Below are 22,418 nucleotides of genomic sequence, written 5' to 3'. Positions count from 1 at the left end.
TTCAATTCAACTCCCTCCATAATTCTGGTATCTTGAACATTCAATGTAAGAAATTACTGGGTGGCAGGTTTTCTATGTTTCATCCCAGAAAATTCCTTTATTTGAGTTATATGGCACATAGCAAGAGTTCCCAAGTGACTTAAAATGTCAGTGTTCTCTATCTGTATCAGTAGGGTTGTAAAAATTAGCAGAATATAGTGGAAAGAATGCTTAACTTAGTGGGATAAGATCAGGATGGAAGAGGAAATTCTGTCATTCATTGTCCTTGGACAATTTGCTTAAACTCTTAAGCCTCTTTTCTTATCTGTAAAATATTTATTTTTCTTTATTGGGAAAGAGATTGTCTGTTTTATCTAATACTATGATCTGAATACTTGTGTTGTTGAGAGCTAATCCCCAATGTGATGATATTAGAAAGTGGGGCCTCCAAGAGGTGATTGGATCATTTGGGCAGAGCCCTCAAGAATGGGATTAGTGCTCTTATAAAAGAGGCCCCAGAGGGCTGACTTGTCCCTTCCCCAGTGTGAGGGTATAGCAAGAATACTCTATTCTATGAACCATGAAGTGGGTCCTCACCACACACTGAATCTGCTGGCACCTTCATCTTGGACTTCTCAGCCTCCAGAACTGTGAGAAATAAGTTTCTATTGTTTATAAGCCACCCAGTTTAGGCATTTTGTTATAGTAGCTCAAACAGACTGAGCCAACTAACTTGCAGATTTCTCATGAATATAAATTGAAGTTACTGATAGGAAAAGACTATAAACCCTCAATGTTATGCACAAATAAATGATCATTGCTATATTCCAAGAAGAGCAGGCTTTCATGTTTTTCAAGATTAAAGAAATAACAGTAATTTATTTTTATTTATCTTTTACCTATTATACGCATCTTCATCTTTACTTGAGATTGATAACCACATTTTAACTTCTCATCTTTTGTAAGTGAAAAAAAATAGTGTTCTCTGAGAAATTTGGTGATCTTCCCAGGCTTGCTAGACTCCAAATTCAGAGTTCTTGTAGGACTCTGAGGTGCTATGAGAATTCTCATTTTAAAACTCCAAGAATGGGAGCTGGAAATTCAGAGTAGATGCTGGCACAAAAGAATACTGTGAACTCATACTTTTTGTAATGCAGAAAATCATTTTTATTCTTTTCATGGAATCTGTGAACTAATTTAAAAAACGTTAGCTTTTCAAAATTATACCTGTTCCTTTGCCCGGGAACAAGTGTCATAACAACTGCATTACCTGGGCCAACTATTTGACTATATTACTAGGATGACACCTACAGTGTAAAGTATATAGGGTAGTTCTTTCTGTCTGACAAACCATTTCCTTTGATTTTCACTTATTTCCTTTATTCTAGGCAGACTTTGCAACTCAAAAGGCTATCTAAAAGTAATCATTCTACTGTTCATCCACATTAATTTGGAAACATTTAATGCACATCACATTTCTAGACTTCCTTTTACACATCTTTTTCTTTCATCATCCTTGGTCTCATACAGTGCTAAGAAATTAAGTATCATCATGAAAAATGCTACATCCCTAATAGTCCTGTGACAATTGGTCAGCAAGAGTACTCAAAGCTATTTCATTTCTCTAGTGCTGATGGTAAATTGGAAATTATAGTGCCTAAGAAATTCCCATCTTCCACATCTAACTACACATTGAAGCTCAAGAAAAGCAGCTAACAGGGATAAAAATCTTGGGGGGATTGATTTAAAAAATGACCTCATTATCATCTACATAGTTCATGCTAGTTAATATTCTAAGGCCTTCTTATTCAATAGTTTTTAGTAATAAAATTGGAGAGACAACACATTTTGATATTGAATATGAAATGTAAAAGATTATCTTTAGAAAAATTAGTCCAGTAATGTTTATTAGAAAGCTGGTTTTCCATAATTTCATCAGAGCTGTGTATTTTAACTTGCATTAAACATGGTGAATTTTTATTTGGAGGAGATTATAAATGAGTGCTGGTAAACTGTTCCAAAATGATGGTCACCACATTTCATTCATGCATTTTCCCCATATACTTTGAAAAGGATTTAAGATATCTTGTGTAATGAAACATAAAATAGACCATATACATATATTAATAAAACAGTAGCCCTAAGACTAACATTTCCTTAGAGAGCTAAGACCTTATTGTCCAGGTATTATGATTTCTAATAGATTATTATAGAATAAAGATAAGGTTTGGGAAAATGTAAATGAAAATTAACATCCAGTAGGTATCTTTCTCAAATATTAGATATCTTAAGTGAGTCTTTAAATTTCCTGTCCATAAGCAGAAATACAGAGCTTTTAAAGGGAGGGCCCCCAGTTCTAGGCTATTGTTCTTATTGATTCTAATAGTCCCATCTCTCCTTATCTCTGCCAAAAACAAAGCCTGGGACTTCTGCAAATATTAAGAAACATTTAAAAACAAGAAGATTCAATATCTACAAAAACATCTTGTATATAAATGTTCATAGCAATATTATTTATAATAGCTAACGTGTAAAAATAACCTAAATGTTGGTCAACAGACAAATGGATAAACAAGTGTATCTCCATGCAATGAATTATTATTTGGCCACAAAAAGGAATGAAGTATTGATACATGCTACAACTTGTACAAAGCTTAAAAACAGTCACAAAACTCCACATATTATATGATTGCATTAATGAAAAAAAAACAAACTCTGTAAAATAATTTCAAGGGGTTTATTCTGAGCCAATATGAGTGACAATGGCCCAAGGAGGTAATCTCATGAGGTCCTAAGAAAATGTGCCTGAGGAACTTGAGATACGGTTTGGTTTTTATACATTTTAAGAAGATAGGAATTGCAGGTAAAATCATAAATCAATACATGGAAGTTATACTATGGCAGGACATCTCAAAGCAGGGGCTTACAGGTTGTGGATGGATTCAGAAATTCTTTCATTTGTAATTGGTTAAAAGAATAAAGCTTTGTCTAAAGACTTGGAGTAAATAAAAAGGAATGTTTAAGTTAAGATGAAGTCTGCTAATCAGAGAGCAAGCCACAGTGGACTGACTCAAAGCGATCTGTTAAGCAAATTGGTGGCATGCAAGTGTGACTTAACCTTTGCTTTGCATGGCTTTAGGTACTGTTTACAATTTAGTATATTATTGTTAGAAAGAGTCTGCTCCACCAGTCCTATGATCTCCACTTCAACATTAAGGCTGGTAAATTGTTGTGTCTAAACTCCGAAAGAGAGGGGGTATGGGGAGGCATGTCTGACCTCCCTTCCCTCTCTGGCTGGCAACTCAGTTTTAAGGTTTTTCTGGGGTTCCCTTAACCAAGAGGGGGTCTGTTCATTCAATTGGAGGGGAGGGGGCAGCTTGAGATATTATTTTTAGTTTACAATTCATTTCATATGAAAGTACAGAACAGATTAGTGGCTGCTTTGGGATGGAAAGGGATGGGGTGATAGCAAAAAGGTACAGGGTTTCCTTTTAGGTGAGTTAATTATTCTAACATGGACTGTCTTGACAGTCGCATACATATGTGAATATACTAAAACGTACTCAAGTGTACACTTTAAATGGGTGAATTGTATGATGTGTGAATTATATTTCAATAAAGCTATTTTAAAATAAAGGCCAAATATGAAAACATTTTTCAGTAAACAAACAAAAAAAAATAAAAAGGGCTCAAATTATGAGCTTGTCTTGCTTTTCTACATTTCTCAAACTCTAGATGTGGTCTAGATTCTGGAAATATAAACAGAAAGCTACATGCAGAAAGAACTTAGTATCTTGCTGTATAACATAGCTAAAAGCTGGTTTATCAGTCTAGAGATATCCACGTTTATCTATGTTTAGTTTTGGAAGGGGAGAAGCTGAACTATAATCAGTGTAGGAATAAGATTTACTTTTAATCCCCCAATCTTGCATAATGGTATAAAATACCATCCTTGCTTACGGTGGGGATTGTGTGAAGAAAGTGATCCGATAGCAGTTAAATACTAAACAATATACAACATTGCTAATTTAATTCTTTTTTTTTTTTTTAAAGAGTGAATGAAGCCAATTCTAGGAATATCAATCAAATATATTTGAACTCAGAGAGGAGAATAAATGAAAATACAAACATTTGCAAATGACGCTTACTCACACTGCTGCACAACCTGTTTTCAGTGCTTGGTGTCTCTGCCCTCCAGTGTCCACACTTCACCCACTTACCCATCTGCTTATTGGACTCCAATAGCCTTTTCCAAGCATGTCCTATGCCCCGCCTGGCACGTGTGTATGCTGAGGCTTTGTGCTTCCTTTGCACCTTGTCTGTAGTGCTGCCTGTGGTTGTCTACTGACTTTGACCTTTCCTCATTATGTAGCCAGCCTCTTTGAAGAACAGAATGAGTTCTCTCATTTATGTATCCCAGCACTCAGGTCAGTTTGTTGAAAATAATAAGAGGTAAACAAATCTTCAAAGTTGATCTAGTCACAATTCAAAGTTGGTACTCTTTTGATATGAAGAACAAACTGCCTTTAGGTATTCTTTTATACGAACTGATAATTTTTTAGTTCAAATGTGCACTTCTAAAATGTAGGAAATGAGTGTAGACTGACGGTAGAATGATAATGCGTAAAAAACACCTGATAAAAAGTTGGATGATATTAAACAATGGAAGAATAAAGAACTGAAAATTAAAAACAACCCATTGCCTTTATTCCTTATCCCTTTCTAAAACACGTTTATCAGATCATAACACTCATGCATCAAAACCATTCAGTCTTCATCACCCACATGGCAAAAACTCTTCACACTTTCATCCTCTGCCGCTTCCCATCAACCTGAAAACCTCAGCAATGAGAAAGCGATTGCAAATCCCTGAATTGTGCTACTTCACAGTCCTTGCCTTTCCACACATACCCTCTCTCCCTTGCCTCCTGGGAAAATTTCTTTTCATGTCAAATTCCAAATCAGAATTAGCTTTTCTGGAAAGCTTTCTTAACCACTTCCTTTCCACCCAATATAGAGTAAGGCACAAGTTTTTTGTTCATGCATTTTACCTACTTCTATTTTTGCATTTATCACATTGGATTTTAATTGCAGTTAGTTTTCCTAATTATTGAAGAGATCACCATCACGAAGACTTGTATTGCTCTTCTTTGGCACCGTATCTTGTAAACATTAAGTTTTTAAGTATGAAATGTCTGATTTCCTTAAATGCTAAGTTTGACAGTTGATATCTCTGACATTTCATTTTAGCACTTCTTGTTTTATTTTTATTGTGATGGTACATCCTCAGTCTTTCAAATGCATGTTTGGCTTATGGTTATCTTTCACTTTTTTTTTTAGAGCAATTTTTGTGAAACCATGGATAAATAAAAAATTCGTGTTATTTTTGAATATGAGTTCCATGGTGGAACCAATGCAGCACAGACAGCTTGAAATATCAATGAAGTGTTTGGTGAAGGATATGGCTAATGAGTGCACAGTACTTTAATAGTTTAAGAAGTTCCCTTCTGGTGATTTTAATCTTGAAAATGAGCCATGTGGGCAACCTGCGATTAAGGTGGATAATGATGAGCTGAGGCTGTAGTGGAAGCAAATCCATCTCAACCTACGTGTGAATTAGCAGCAAGGTTTGATGTAACTATTCCAATAATATCAGACCGTTTAAAGCAAATCAGCGAGGTAAAGAAGCTGGATAGATGGGTTCCACATGAATTAAACGAGCATCAGAAGAGAAATTGTCCTGACGCTTGCCTTTCTTTGCTGTCATGACATAAAGGTGAACTACTTCTACACCATATTGTTACATGTGATGAAAAATGGATTATTTTTGATAATTGCAAGCATACAGCACAATGGCTGGATAAAGATGAAGTGCTGAAACACAGTCCAAACTGAATATTCATCAAAAAAAGCTAATGGTGTCTGTTTGGTGTTGCAGCGCTGGTATTATCCACCACAGCTTCCTGAATCCTGGTTAATAGATTACAGCAGATGTCTACTGCAGCAAGTTGGACAAAATGATGAGGATGCCTGCGATTAAGCTGCTGAGATTGGTCAACAGAGACAGGCCAGTCCTCTTGCAAGACAAAGCTTGACCACATGTCACACAAACAATGCTGTTCAAACTATAGAAGCTGGATTTGGAAGCTCTCTGTCATCCACTGTATTCACCAGAATTTGCCCCAACTGACTACCACTTCCTCCAGGCCTTGGACCACTTCTTGCAAGGAAAAATTTCAATTCTCAACAATCTGTGGAAAACAGCTTTCGCAATTTCATCACTCTCCAGGCTTCTTCACTGCTGGCATAAACAAGCTACTGTTTTGCCAGTTAAGATGGCAAAACTGTGTTGATAGTTTAGGAGTATATTTTGATTAATTGTACTGCTTCTTGTTTGAGATACAGTAAACTACATTTTTGATTTAAAATCAGACATTTCATGTTGGTTCTTGATAATTAAATGATGAATGAGCAAATAAATGCTTAGACACTTTTCATTTTTTGACTACTTCTCATGCATCAGATCAGGAATTTTTATGTCCACAGTCAATTATGCATATTAAATATCAAACTCCTTTTAGAACCAAATAAACTAATAATCTGAAAACTGTAATGTCAACCAGGAGTAGAGGTCCTGGTTTGCTGGCTTTTGAATCACTACACCATGCTGAAAGAACATCCAAATTTGCAACAACAATTTGGTGGATATGGGAGCTATGCGAGAAATAAAAAGGAGAAAGAAATGAAAGTAACCCAAGTAAAGACATAGTTGTTACTGTCTAGACTGTAATATTTCACTGTTCACTGGGAAAGCAATCTTATAGAAAGACTTCCTTGGAGAGTCACATTTCCTCTAATCACTATTAAACTCATTTCCATCAAATGGAACTACTTCTTACCAATTAATTAATGTTGCTTTGAGAACATTTACTTCCTAGGTCAATTTTTATTCAGGAATTGCAGTCTCTCAATTAAATTAATATAGATTTTTCATTAATTAGATAAGCAGTCTCACGTCACTAGGTATCTATACATCCTGCAGAATGTATGACAATCTTTTATCTAAAGAACACATTTTTAAAAGTTGAAGATTAATTATATGTTATTTAAAGGGAAAGAAATCATCACCAGCCCTCTTATTTTTAAGTTAAGAAAACTGAAGACCCTAAGAGGTGAAATTATTTGCTTACAGTGACTGATGAGATCTGGAAATTGGTCCTTGATCCCCTGGCCTGAATAATAGGCTCTTGTTTTACTCCTTGTATACACATTTATTTTATGCAAATCGATCAACATATATTTCTCATCAATTTAGCGACCAAAAATTTTGTTTTCATGTATCAATGACTATCTCTACTATGGGAAAATTTCCAAATTTTTTGAGTACCCATTTTAATAATATTATCATGGCAAAAGTGTCCACATATTATCACCTTTCCATCCAATAATGTGGAAGAATCACTACATGACTCTGGCTAGAGATAGTACTGTTAAAGACAAGTCTGTGTGTTTTAAAATAACTGGTAGCATCAATTTGAAAGGCATGGTCTTGGTTCTTGAAAAGCAGTTTTTAGCAAATAAATAGTCCCCTTTGAAATTTAGTTGTATAGTTTCATGAATCCTGTCTTCAGCTACCTTTTTGGCTTTGGCAATTTTCTGGCCTTAGCTCTAGATTTTAGAATTTCCTCCATTCATTTGTTGGCCTCCAGGCTAGATTTGATTTTTTTTTTTTTTTCCTAATTCTGTACAGTTCATGAGCATAAGCTCTGGAGGAAAAAATGCATGGGTTAAAATCCTGTCTCTGATACTAACTAGCTGTTAAAAGTTTGGAAAAAATTACGGAACTGTCCTGAGCTTATTACCATCCAATAAATGTAGATAATATTAGTACCTACCTCATGCAGTGCTGTCAGCATTATATGAATTATTCCATGCAAAACGTATAGATTACATAGTATTTAATAACTCTTTAATAAATGTTAACTATTAGTATCATTATTACACAAATCTCTATGAATATGAAAAATGCAAATGTAATTTGTCCCTAAGAAAAACCACATATGTGACAACATCATATAGCCATTTTCCTTACATCCCTTTGGTAAATATTCACTTAAAAATAAATAACATTAAAAAACAATCTTGAACCATAATCACTGCTGAATACTACCTCCAAAAAAAGATTCCAACAAATATCATGAAGGTAAAATCATTAGAAAGGCTCCCCAAATTAGATTAAAAATGAAAATGTGATGATTGATCATATTCATAAAGATGACAAATGGTTTCATTTTAAGGAGAAAACTTGACACATCGTTATTCCACAGTAATGTGGTCAAATTGTTTTCCTCAGTGGGGAAATGTACAGGATAGAAGAGTGATGAATGAATGCGCTTTAATGCGAGTACTTCTGAAACTTTAACTTGCATGGCAAAATAAAAGCTGAGTGTGATTCAGTCTAATGATTCAGAAGAACCTGGAAATGATTATCACATTTTTCTACCAAGTGAAAAATGCTGTTCTCGGCAAGGATTGCTACAGCTGTATCATAACCGCAACTTCAATGTATAATCAAATAAGTTAGGCCCTATTTATTAAATACTTACTAAATACAAGATTCCCACTTGAATATGAAGGAGCTCAGGAAATTTCACCCCAAAATATGACTCCTTGGTATGAAGAATATTTTGAATTAAAGGCCATTCAAGATCAAAAAGCATGGAAGGGGACTTTCCCTCTACCTGCATAAACCAGACTGACTGATGGAAAGATCAAAGGGGGAACTGACTTCCCTTACTCTCCCTGTTAGCTCAGTATATTACGGGAAAACTGTTCAAGAATGCAAACAGACCTTGCCCAAACCATTTAAATCTAATACCTGTCTGTCAGGATAATTTACTTTGCTCAGGTTAATTTAATTTGTAAAGAGGATTATTTACAAGTCAATCTGTTTCCCCATCCATTTATGTCCCTAGCACCATTTGTTCCCCCTAAACAGAACTACCTGTACTCCCCTTCTGCCCCTCCCCTCCAAAAGGACAGGTATAAAAATATCTGAACTTCCTTGGGATGTCGAGTAATCACTCTGTGATTCTGACCATGCGTGTGGTAAATAAACCTTTCTCTCATTAATCTGCCTTAATTGTGAGTGGATCTTTCAGTGAACTTTCTGGAAAAAGGGGAAGTTTCCCTTCACCTCTGCAAATAATGTTAATACAAAACCTCATTTGTACACAAAGGTCTTTGTTCAGAAACGGAAGAAGCTCTGTGATGAGGTTAGCGGTGAGGAAATGAAATACTTATCTCGGGGAAGCTCCTGGTGTCTTGGCAAGGGAAAGGTGAGAAAAAGCACCTCCTCTTTAATGCAAATACAAGAGAGCAGGAATTGCCTCTTCTGCCAGCGGAGGAGGGAGGGGGCAAATGGGCTGGGATAGGACAGGTAGAAAGGCTTTCTCTTCTCTAGAGCATCTCCCTCTAAGTATTGGCAGTTGCCTTAGATATTTTCAGCTCTGCCCACCTTTCTCTGAGCAAGCAAATCAGTTTTGTTTTGCCTTGAATTCTCTGCAGACTATGGCCACAAGCAGAAGAAGGAAAATGAGTCACTTCAAGCTTGACACTAAAGATGCTACTTTTACAACACTCAGATGCTCCTTTTTTTATTATTTCCATTACACAACTCTTTGGAAAGAATGGTTGGAACATGGTCATTTAATTACCAATGTTCAGTACAGCAGAATAGCTATAAGTTAAGAGATAAATATTCTTTTAATTATCTTTGATAGATTCAACTCATCAAGTGTCCATTAAAACAACTTGAAAATTGTGATAGCTAATTTACATCTTATAAAATATTTGCTAATAGTCTATCTAAAATATTATGGACTTTACTCCAGTGGACTTTAGGCATCTGAACAAACAGCAGTAAAATTTAGGTGAGGATGCTGTTCACCATTATATTTTATTCAGGTCACACTGTTACGAAACCAAAGTTAAGAGAATTTTATTTCTAACAATTCATAGTTAATATCAATTCTGGCAGCGCCTTTTTGTAGGCATCAGAGAACTTGTTAAACTAAGAGATAGCAAAGCTATAACCAACAATGATAGACAACAATCAATCAGATACTTGATATTTTCTGGGCTAAACCAGGTTATTTCCTTGTGTGAACACATTGTTAATTTGTTGCTGATATTGGGAGAGACAAGGCAAACATAAGCCAAAGGCCAGTTATAGGGTTAGGAGAGAGAGAGTTGTCAGTGAGCTTGTTAGTGTAGCTAAGAAAGGGTGACTTGAGCAGAGGAGGTACAGACCGTGGAAACAAAAGGGATACTGAGTAACAAAACACACTGCGACACAAAACACACCGCAAGATGAGGGTAGCCAGAAGTGTCACAGAATGTTAATATAACAAAAGTGAGACATGAACAGAGAAAAATACAAAAGCGAGCAGCATCAACATCTGCACTTGAATATTTCTAGCGGCACAATTCACAATTGCAAAGATGTGGAAACAACCCAAGTGCCCATCAATACATGAGTGGATTAATAAAATGTGGTATATGTATACCATGAAGTACTACTCAGCCATAAGAAACAATGGTGATATAGCACCTCTTGTATTTTCCTGGATAGAGCTGGAACCCATTCTACTAAGTGAAGTATCCCAAGAAAGGAAAAATAAGCACCACATGTACTCACCATCAATTTGGTTTTAACTGACCAACCCCTAAGTGCACATATAGGAATAACATTCATCAGGCGTTGGGCAGATGGGAGGAGGGAGGAGGGGATGGGTAAATACATACAAAAAGAATGCGATGAGCACCGTCTGGGGGATGGACACGCTTGAAGCTCTGACTTGGGGCCAGAGGGCAAGGGCAATATACATAATCTAAACATTTGTACCCCCATAATATGCTGAAACAAGCCAACTTGACCTCAGCTGTACAAAAGCAATCCATGTAACGGAAGCATTTGTACACCTGTAATATGAAATAAAAGTAAAATAAAATAATAAATAAATTGATGGCTGCTGTGCTCATGATTTAGTTCCAACTTCCCCCACCTGATTGGTGCCACTATTGCATGAGGCTAGTTGACAAGAGTTTATAGGGGTTGAGTATGCCAGCATGTTATCAGCTGTTGACAATGGTGTACTGTGTTTCTGTTTGAAGTGGAATTTGTGAATAGTTGCATAGCTCAATGGTCTTTTTTAGTTCTGTCTGCTTAACAGTTCATCAAGAAGACCAACAGAATGCTGAAGGAAGAAAACAGATTTTTTCTAATGAGCATTGGGAATTGCAATATTATCTTATTTCTGCTAAAGATAAGATGATTTGCTTGCTTTGTGATGCTGCGATATCAAAGAAATTCAATGCTCATAAACACTGTAACACTCATAAGGCCCAAAAATATTTTGAATTGGAGAGATGTGAAAGGTTGTATTACAGAAATTAAAAGATGAAAAGCAAAAGCAAAGACAATTCTTTCAAGCAGCAGTGAGACCTGGAAATAATGCCACTGAAGCACCTTATAAAGTAACTTATACACTCAAGGAAAAAGGGAAGCTCTTCAGTGATGTATAAAGTGTGAAAGAATGTATTGCCAAAATTGTACGATGCTTAAGCCCCAATACTGTTTCAAAGTACAAACAACTGCCTGTTTCAAGGAGAACCATAACTGATTGACAGCATGAATTAGTCTTCAACTTAACGGAACAAACTCATGCAATTTTTCAAAAGGAAAATATCTATTATTCAATCACTTTGGATGAATCAACCGATACTATTGACTCATCACGGGTTTTATACTTCATTTGGGTCATAACAGAAGATTTTCTTCACTATGAAGATTTACTTGCTTTGGGCACTCTTGCAAGCAGAACACAGGAAATAGATATCTTCAAGAACTTTCAAGATAAATGTCATGCAGCTGGACTGAATTTGGTAAATTTAGTGAGTGTACATACATATGGTACACCTTCCATGGCAAGAAAACATGAAGGGTTTATTGGACAGATAAAAAAGAGTATTAACATATCCAGATGCTCTTATTTCTTTTCATTGTATCTTATATCAGCAAAATCTTTGTGCTAAAGCTACTGTTTTAAATGACACTCTGCAATAATTTATAAATATTAGCTGTTCTTGTATAAATGCAACACCACATCATCAGTTTTATAACATGCTAAAATTGAACGATAAGATATTCGGTGTAGATTTGCCATATCACTCTAAAATGTGTTGGCTATCGCAGAGACAGGTGTTAGCCATAATTTTATCTTTATGAGAACAGATAGTTAAATTTTATGAAGAGGAGAATCAGCAATATGAATTATTGAAAAAAGATTTCTATAGGAATGCAGCATGTCTGTATAATATCATGTCAAATCAAAATGACTTGAATATTTCTTTGCACAGTAAAACTAAGTCAAAAATGATATGTGGCAAAAAATCCAAGCATTTTGAAAAAAGCTATATTTTTCAAAATACTTCTTCTTGAAAGGGAAACTTCAGATGAACATTTTCCCCAGTTAGCAAAGATCATTGTTGAGCAGAATGATCTTTGTGACTTATTGGAAGAATATGTAGCTGTTATAGATCTATTAATTGGAGAATATAAGGAATGGTTTACTGACTTTGAGAATCATGACATCACACTCAAATTAGCATTTCAGCCTCACCTAGTTGAGATCACCAAGGTACCTAAAGAACTACAGATGGAATTGATTGAGCTCTCAGTAGATGACTTTTTAAAGTCATTGTTTGATTCTAAGAAAGATTCAGTTGAAATATGGAAAAATGTTGTAGAATACCCATGCCTTCAGCAATATGCCTGAAAAATGCTTTCTTGCTTTTCATTACTCTGAATCTACATTCTTCTACCTCATTCAAGTCAAGATGCCCTTAAGGTCACAAATGACTGATACCCATCTAGAGGATCAACTGGAACTGCAGACCTCCATGCTGCAACGAAATATTCAAATGTTTTCCAACAAAAAGCAAACAACAACAAAGTCATTAAAAGGTTAGTTAACTTTAAAATTAACAAGTAGATTTCATTTTTTGAAATTATTAAGTACATGGTAGTTAGATTTTTACAAAATAAGATATTTTTATGTTTATCTAATTGGAGTTTCTTGAATGCGACCTTATTTGATTACAGCTAAATTAATGTGGCCTTCCAACATGAAAATGTTCTCCACCCCCTTATTTTGTCCATAAACACATTTTTAATAGAAAGAATCAAGAAACATAAAATGTATCCTTAATAATTAACAATCAATTTTTTTTGTATTTGTCCTTATAGTTAATTGGTTTAAAGCACAGAGTGGGCAGTGTGCAATGAGATCAGAGACATAACTGGATCTGGTAATAAACCAGCATATTACTAATAAAGACCTCTTATACTGTGAATTTAATGACAAAGAAAGAAATATGTGATGATTCAAATGCAGGTAAGAATCCAAACACTGGAACCTCTATTTAGGAGGTGCTATTGACACTTATTTCAGCCAAATGGTAGAGGACAGACCAACACATAGACTATTTACTTAAATTTAACACTTTCCAACATCACGATCACTGCATCACAAGATAATTTCCTCCCTAGTTGTGAAAAGATTGTTGATTTTTCCTTAGGGAAAAATTGTCCATAAAATGTTCATATTACCAGAGAAAAAAGGTTGAAACTGAAGCTTCAGTCTTCTGAGAGTTTCAAGCAGTGAGAGGAATTATTAGTATATCTGCCCTCCACGAATGGGTTCAAACCCTAGTCCATTAACCAATTTTGTTGTAAAACATAGCTTAAATATAATCACTGTGGATGGCTTTTTCAGACGAAGACAGGCAAAATGTGCAAAGTAACTAGAAATTCAAACAAGTTAACATAGCTTGACTTATTTTAATTTATTCTATTTTAATTAATTTCATATGAATATATTTTATTCTTTTTCCCATTTTTCAAAGTTTGTCCTTTTTTCTACTTTATAGGGAAACATTTTCTTAGAGATGTACTTAGTTTTCCATTCTTTAAATTTGCGGGGCATAGTTACTTAGAATTCCCTTTGTAGAACTAATTTTTAATTAAAATTTAGTCTTAGGGATAAAAGATCATCCAGATGGTCGTTATGTGCTCTTTGATTCCTTGAGTGCCTCCTTTATTCTTTACTTTTATAAAATACTTGTTGTATTACATTATCTTATTTGCAGTCTGCAGTCTCATTAGCATTCATCATAATCACCTGGAGAAATCACCAAGATAAATCATCCCTTATTTCTTAGGTTGCTTCAGCAATTTCCTGCTTCCTCTCACAGAATTTTTACAGAACAATAAGGCTTATAGAAAGACTATTTTTCTTTTGTGAATTCTCATTATATCTGAAGTACTGTGAGCCTAAATTTTTTAAGAGTTTTTGGGTTTCAAAGTACATGAAGAAATGGCTTTTCCTCTGGCATTTTATTATTGGCAGTCTCACAGCACATAATTCTTAGATCATCTGAATGGCCTGAAAGTGAGAAGGGACTTTTTGGACACCAAGTACAAGAGGGAGAAATAAAAAAGCGATTCTTGAAAGATGAAGCACAATTAATAGCATTTATCTTAGAGATGGCACTGATTTGATCCTCCTCACAGAACTGAAGACATTCTCTTGCTTCAACTGATAGTTTTCCAAATGAAGACTTTGTTACATAACTTATTGATGTTCCAAAAAGTACTTGAGGATGATAGTCAGCATAATGTCACAAACTTTCTTTCTTCAGATTTTATTTTAGTTATCCTAATTAGAGAAGCTATAATCAGAGACTAGATTAGGTTTAAAATGGCCAAAAATTTGAATTAGAGTATTATGTCTTTATAAAATCAAGCAATTTTACGTGTCCCAAGATGCAGATCTCAAATCTGGGTACAGACTTAAGGAGAAATAAAATAAACTCAGTATGAGTATACGAAGCATGATGATGAAGAAACTATTGCTAGTAAGAAGGAAGTCATCAAAAGGGTTAGATATTGTAGAAAAATTTCTGAAATTAAAACTCAATTTTAAAATTATACCATCAAAGTACTGGCATCAACTATTACAGACATAGGAATAGCAATGTATGCAATTTAAGGTAATACATTTAAGGTAATACATCTGTTCCTGATGCTTTCTCAGTGGCCTTATGAAAGAACCACTTTCAAATGACATTTCTTGATTCTAATCTAAGTGGCTGTGAGTTCTGAACTAATTTTTTATCCAATTAACTCAACAGCAAATGAAGACAAAATTAACTTTCAGAACCTTGAACATGGAACACTGGCAGCCAGCCAGTGAATCAAACTATAATTGGGCAAAACTGTACAAAGTGAACAATTATGAACATTATGTTTAAACATTTTTATGGCTTTATATTTGTATTTTGGGTTTTTCTTTGAAAATCTTTTCATTTATTATTTTTCTTATTACAAAAGTATAGCATGTCTATTGCAGAAAAATTAGACAATATAAGCAAAAAATGAGTAAATAAAATACTACTCAGCTAGCAACAACTCATCAACACTTGATTTATACTCTTTCAGACCTTATTCTACATAAGGACATATATACATCTATTTGAGTAGATATATGTCTATGGGTTTGTGTTTTATCAAATGGGATTATACCATTTATTCTGACTTACCATTTCATTGTTTTGCTTAACAATATATTTGAATGTTTTTGCCCATCAATAGTTACGGAAATATCATTTCTTTCTTTTCTTTTCTTTTTTTTTTTTTTTTGAGGCAGAATCTGTTACCCAGGCTGGAGTGCAGTGGTGTAATTATACCTCACTGCAACCTCCAACTCCTGGCCTCAAGCAATCCTCCCGCTTTAGCCTCTTGAGTACCTGGAACTACAAGCATGTGCAACCACACCTGGCTGATTTTTAAATTTTTTGTAGAGACCCCAGCATATGCACAGGCAACGCAGCACCTGGTGTCTCAATTAAGGTCCATGGTGAGGGGGAGCAACCCTACACGGGCCTGCAGCCTGGTGCTCTGTTCTCAGCAAGCACTTAGTTCGTCAACAATGGCAGTGCCTGGATTTATCAGTGCAGAGAAGGGCTCTCTGATAGAGTGGGAGCTGGAAGACGATCACAGGTGTGAGGGGAGAAGAAGTAATCACTCCCACCTACCCTTTCAGTCAGACTCCAAATCCCTCGGGGGTTAGTCTCTGCCAAAATTAATCTTGTATAAATCAACTCAAAGTAATCACTGCTACATTTTTAAAATACTATTTTCAGGTTTCTAGTATTCTTCTTCTTTAAAAAAAATCTCAATTTCAGTAAAATACATGTAGATTATTTGGCTTTTTTTGTAGTTTTTTTACCAATAATGATGACATGCTTTTACTAGAATTGATCTATAACCCTTATTTCCTACAATAATTAAATAACAGGTCCATTTTTAGATAAGTTTCATCTGTAGTGTGTGATGAATGAATTAAATCATCTTACAATTAGTGTTCTCTTCTCTGTATTAGTGGAGATGCACATCCATCTCACTCACTTTGTATAAGGTGAAAGAATGCATTCAGAAACAAGGCAGGAGGTTTAAGGTCAGAGAAATCCTGGTAACAAAAGTGCTTTATTGCTGAACTCAAATCTATCATATCACCAAGGTTTAAATAAAATTCAGAAATATCAGATTATATTTGCAGATATAACATGCTGCAGAATGAGTCATAGGAGGAAGCAAAACAAGGATGAGACAAAGGATGGAGGTTTTCATTAGATTTCAAATGTTATGATTCTGAAGTCATAGTAGAAAGACATTACCGTCAGTTTTCCTTTCAAATTTTTTGAAAACAAATTTGTTCCAATGTGACCAATGTTAGAGAACAATTTGAGCATAACTCAAATTTCAAGTTTGCTTATGCATATTTTGATCTGTGAGAAACACTAGACGTACTAAAAAACTGTACCTACCTGAACCCAGTGGGGATAGAAACACACACGTATGTATTAATACACACCTTGAACATCCACCAGATATCTTAGTTCATTGTGTATATTTTGAGCTACACCAATCCACATCTGGTGTTGGGAATTTCCATCTGATTTCAGATAACCCTCCTCTGTCACTTCACAGAAATTCATAAGCTGTTAACCTTTGAACAACTTTCAGTGTTTTTCTGTGCAAAAAAAATGTTATATTTATTACAGTAGTTAAGTATCTTTTAATAATTTAATATGTAAAATTGGACTACTGTTTTTATTAGTTTCTTTCCTTAGTTTTTAAATATATCAAAAATTTTTAGTGTTATGCTCTTAACATTATTTTTTATTATATTCCTTAATGTTTTATTGTTGATTTTATATAGGGTAGAAATCTGCTGTCATGTTACAGCAGAATGGATTGTATTTTATGCTAAGAATATCAATTAATATGTGAAAACTTTTTATTTGTTAAATCTTAAAAGATATTAAATTTTAAACTAAATAAAATTGAAGATATAGATTAATATATGAAAACTTTCATTTGTTAAATTTAGAAAGATATTAAAATAAATTTTGGACAAAAAAAATTGGAAAAAAATCTCACTAGATATTTCATTTTAATTTTATTTTTGGAATATTTAAGAAACAATATGGAAAATGATTACATTTAGAGTGAACTATTATAAAAGCACATTAATGCCATGTGAATGATCATACCTATGTTACTGTTAGGAACATTTACCATAATATCTGAGTGATGTGTAGAATTTATTTAATACAGGTCTTTAAATTAAAAAAAAATAAATTAGTATGCTTAAGCAGGGACAAATACCATGCCATTTTACTCTACTGGTAAAACATTTGTAGAGTGACAGAAAATGTTGAAGAAGGAAAGAGAATAGAAGGTAAATTGAACCTGAAAGCTTCCAGCAATTTCTAAAATTAGTTGATTTGAACTTATTGAATACTGATATTTCTAAAATATGTTTTGCACAATTTTAGAAATGGCAGTGTTTTCATTATTCATCGAGAAAACAGTTAATGTTGAACAAGTTAAAAGTTATTAAGTCCTAAAGCATGTTTTAACTCCTCATCAACATTTTCTTTATGTAAGGACTTCAAGTTTGACAGGCAACTTTTATTAGAAAGTTCAGATGCCCTAATTTCTATTTATTCTATTTTTTAGTTCTTCTACTTTTAAGGGCATACTCTCTACCTTACTTACTGATGTTACTATGAGGAACACAGCTGTAGTCAAATAACTGGATTTATTGACTCATTGTAATGAGGGAGACAGCATACTGTGGAGAACTGTGTGGTAGCTTAGTAACAAGATGTTTGCAGGGCTGTGCTGTAGGATCTGAGCTTGTTAGGTCAAAGACTAATGGTTTTTCTTGGGATTGCCTAATATTAAAAGTGGAGGCAGTTCTATGATTATCTTAAAATTTTTATCCAGAAGGCTGGAGGACTGAATTGGAACTAAACACCAAATGGTAAAGAAACAGCAGTTATTCACACTAGCTAAGTAAGGAGCATATTTGATCAGTTTTGTGGTTGGTACATTGCAATCTTGTCTGGTGTGGGTGTTCTGTGAAATAGCTTATAATCAACAGAACACTGTAGTCTAGTTGTTAGTGCAAGGCCAGCTCCCATGTGCTAGTTTTCAAGGAATGATTTTTTGCATTTCCAGTATAGTAAATCTCCCACATGATGTATTAATTTTTGCTTTATATATTTCATATATGATGTTATTTTCTTGCCTATTTTAACTTTTCAGCAGATTACTGCTTTCATTATTTTGGGTCCATTTTGCAATAATTACGTATTTTGTATAATATAGTATCTGATAGGAATATCATATATAATTTTTTGTTTACTATTTTCTGGGTATAACAGTTGCTATTATTTTTCCATTCCTTTATTCTTTTATTTTCAACATTTATTATTTTTAAAACATGTCTTCTATAATCCCCATAAAGCTGGATTCTAATCTCTCTCTCTCTCCACCTCCACCTTTCTCTTCTCTGTCTTTCTCTCAGTAAATTATATAATAATAGTAACATTTACTGTGATTAATGGTATCTTTGACTTTTTTCTGTCATCTCATTTATATTTTTAATTACTATGCTAGTATTAGCTATCTATTGTTATATAACAAACTATCACAAATTTAGTAGTGTAAAATAATACATATTTATTGTCTCATGCTATAGTATGAATGTTTGTATCCCCCTAAATTCATATGTTAAACTCTTAACCCACAGGTCCTAGTATTAGGAGGTGTGGGACCTTTGAGAGGAGATTAGTTAATAAGGGTGGAGCCCTCAAGAATGGAATTAACCCCCTTGTAAAAGAGACCTCAGATGCTAGCCAGCTCCTTCAACTATGCAAAGACACAGCAAGAAGGCACTGTCTATGAGAAAGCAAGTCCTCACCAGACACCAATCTACTGGTGGCCTTGATCTTAGACTTCCCAGTTCTAGACCTGGGGAAAATAAATTTATGTTATTTATAAGTTAACCAGTCTGTGGTATTTTTATAGCAGCCTGAATGGCCCAAGACATCTTATAATCTGTGTGTAAGACATAAATTCAGACATATCTTAGCTGAATAAGTCCTCTGTTTCAGTACTTCTTACAAGAGTGACTCAAAGTGTTGGCTGGAGCTGTGATCTCTTCTGAAGAGTTGGCTGGGGAAGGATTCACTTCCAAGCTCACTTACAAGGTTTTTGGTAGGGTTAATTTCTTCAATGGCTACTGGATTGGGGAGCCTCAGTACTTATTTGTCGGTTGATCAGTTCCTTGCCATGTGGGTTTCTTCACAAGGTAGCTCACAACATGACATCTTGCTTCATCAGAGTAAGCATGAAAGAAGAGTATGTGTGTGTGAGAGAGAGACAGAAACAGAGACAGAGACAGGAGAGAAAGAGAATGTGCAAGCAAGACAGAAGTTACAATCTTTCATCACCTAATTTTGAATGTACCATCTCTCATCACTTTTCATATTAGAAACAATGTGTCAGAGAGTAAGTGTCAGATAATTGGCTAATAAATAACAAGATTTTTAACCGAGTTGAATCTGCTTGACAATATTTAAAATTTTATGTTTAATTATTGCTATGGATATTTGTTTTCCATCAAAATTCATATGTTGAAACCTTAACTGCCAATGTAATAATATTTGTAGATAGGGACTGTGGGAGGCAGTTAGGTCATGAGAGTGGAGCTTTCATGGGATTAGTGCCATTATAAGAAAAGACACAAGAGAGCTCACTTCTCTTTGTTTCTGCCATGTAAGGATACAACAGGAAGGCTTTCATGTGAACACTAGGAAGAGGGCCCTCACCAGGAATAGAATCAACCTGCACCTTGATCTTGGACTTCCCAGACTCCAGAACTGTGATAAATAAATATTTGTTGTTTAAACCACTTATTGTATGGTATTTTTGTTATAACAGCCCAAACAGATTAAGATGGTTGTAAATAAGACTTTTTGAACAATTATTGTTTACAATATACTTTTTAAAATTTGATTTTGCATGTTGCAGTTAGAACAATCAATATATGCTTAGAGTGGAAAAGAAATTTAAATAGGATTACTGATTCAAACATTAAGATTTTATTTTACCTAAAAGAATGCTTGCTAGCCTAGAGATTATTTTACCTTGACAACTCAAACTTTCTTAATCATAGTAGTTGACATTGATACTATATGAAATTGAGCTGTCAAAAATGTTTTATACTACTTATGTTAACTTAAAACATTGAGTTAAAACACTTGAATTAAAATGAAGCAGAAAAATAAAACCTAACTTTAAAGATTAAGCTAATATTGACTCATGGGCAATATATATAGCCTGAACTTCTGTACCCCCATAATGAGCTGAAAAACAAAAAAATAAAAAAAATAAAAAATAAAAAAAAAAGCTAATATTGACTCAAAATTCACCAAGAAGATATGCCTGAAAGACCTAGATACTGCTAAAATGATTCCTTTTGCTGCCAGAAATATCAATTGCAAAATAAGAGTGGCAAGAGTGATTATCTTCTTTATTTCTCTTGGATAAATAACTTTTTCTTATTCATATGCTTTATTGAAAGTCTTTCAAATTGTTTAAGAAATCAAATTTCTAGATACATGTACATTATTTTTAGCTGATAAACAGCATAGAATTAGCTCATTTTAGTTTTATCTGGACTTTTAAAAACTGAATGCCTCTAGGATGAATGAGACAAGAAACTGTTCCTATAATTATGAGAAAAAAACTTACGTTGTAATGGTACTTTAACTTTATAGGGCCTTTTTAATTTTTCAAAATATAGTCAGATGTTATCTTAAATGATTCTTCCAGTAGTCTTTTGAAGTAGATTAGGTAGCTATTTTATTTAAACCTCAGTTCTTCCTGTGAAATTAAGTTAAAATCTAGTTGTCCTTTTTGAAGAAAAATAGTTCAAATTTCACTATGTATAACATTTTAGTTTTCATTCTCTTAGTTAAGGGAACTCATTTGAAATTAGTAACCCTAATTGTTCAATCCACTTTAAACCAGTAACTTTTATTGCTCAATCTAGAATCTATCTAGATTCTAGATTGAACAATATCTAGGTAGATATTGTTATATCTAGAATTCTTGGTGCTGATGACCACCAATGTTTCTTTCACATTCTCTGATAACATATATTTATAGCCAAAATCCTTTTGGAGGGGAAAGCCAGTGGGTATTATAATCCTTATATTCTGTACACAAACTATGTATATTTATATGATGTTCTTGTCAAAAGTATAACTTGATAAAATTGTTTTGTTCAGTCTCGATGATGAGGCTTCAAGTTGGTAATTAGTATAGTGAATTCAGGCATCAATGGTAATTGTTAATTCAACATATTATATTATGTAAAGGGGCTGACAGAAAAGGAAAGTAAATATGTTCATAATAAATCACCATGAAATGCAAGCCTGGCAACATTTTAAGTTACATTTTGAGAAGAAGTGACAAATTTTCTTTACAGTCCTTGTCCTACCAAAAAGTTAGATGATTAGAATTCAATAAATAAATAAAATTCTCTTCATCTTATACCATGTGCTGGTCTCTTCTGCTTCCTTCCAAAATATGTCCGGACAAATTGTTCTATTTGTTTTAATAAAGTAAACTAATGCCTGCCTATGCTTTATACCACAATAGAATGAAACTAGAAATCAATAGCAAAAATAAAATTGGAAAATTCACAAATATGTAGAAAGTACATAGCACATTCCTAAATAATCAATGAGTCAAAGAAGAAATCAAAAGGGAAATTTAACAACAACAAAAAAACTTCAGACAAATGAAAATAAAAGCAAAAAATACCAAACTTATAGGACATAGCAAAAGCAGTTCTAAAAGGAAAATTTATAGTGGTAAATGCCGACATTAAAAAAGAAAAAGGTCTCAAATCAACAACCTAACTCTATACCTCAATTTTATTTAAAATAAAAAC

This window comes from Eulemur rufifrons, chromosome 15 (assembly GCF_041146395.1).
Source record: "Eulemur rufifrons isolate Redbay chromosome 15, OSU_ERuf_1, whole genome shotgun sequence".
NCBI classification, from domain to species: Eukaryota; Metazoa; Chordata; class Mammalia; order Primates; family Lemuridae; genus Eulemur; species Eulemur rufifrons.
Note: the sequence above shows the minus strand (reverse complement) of the source record.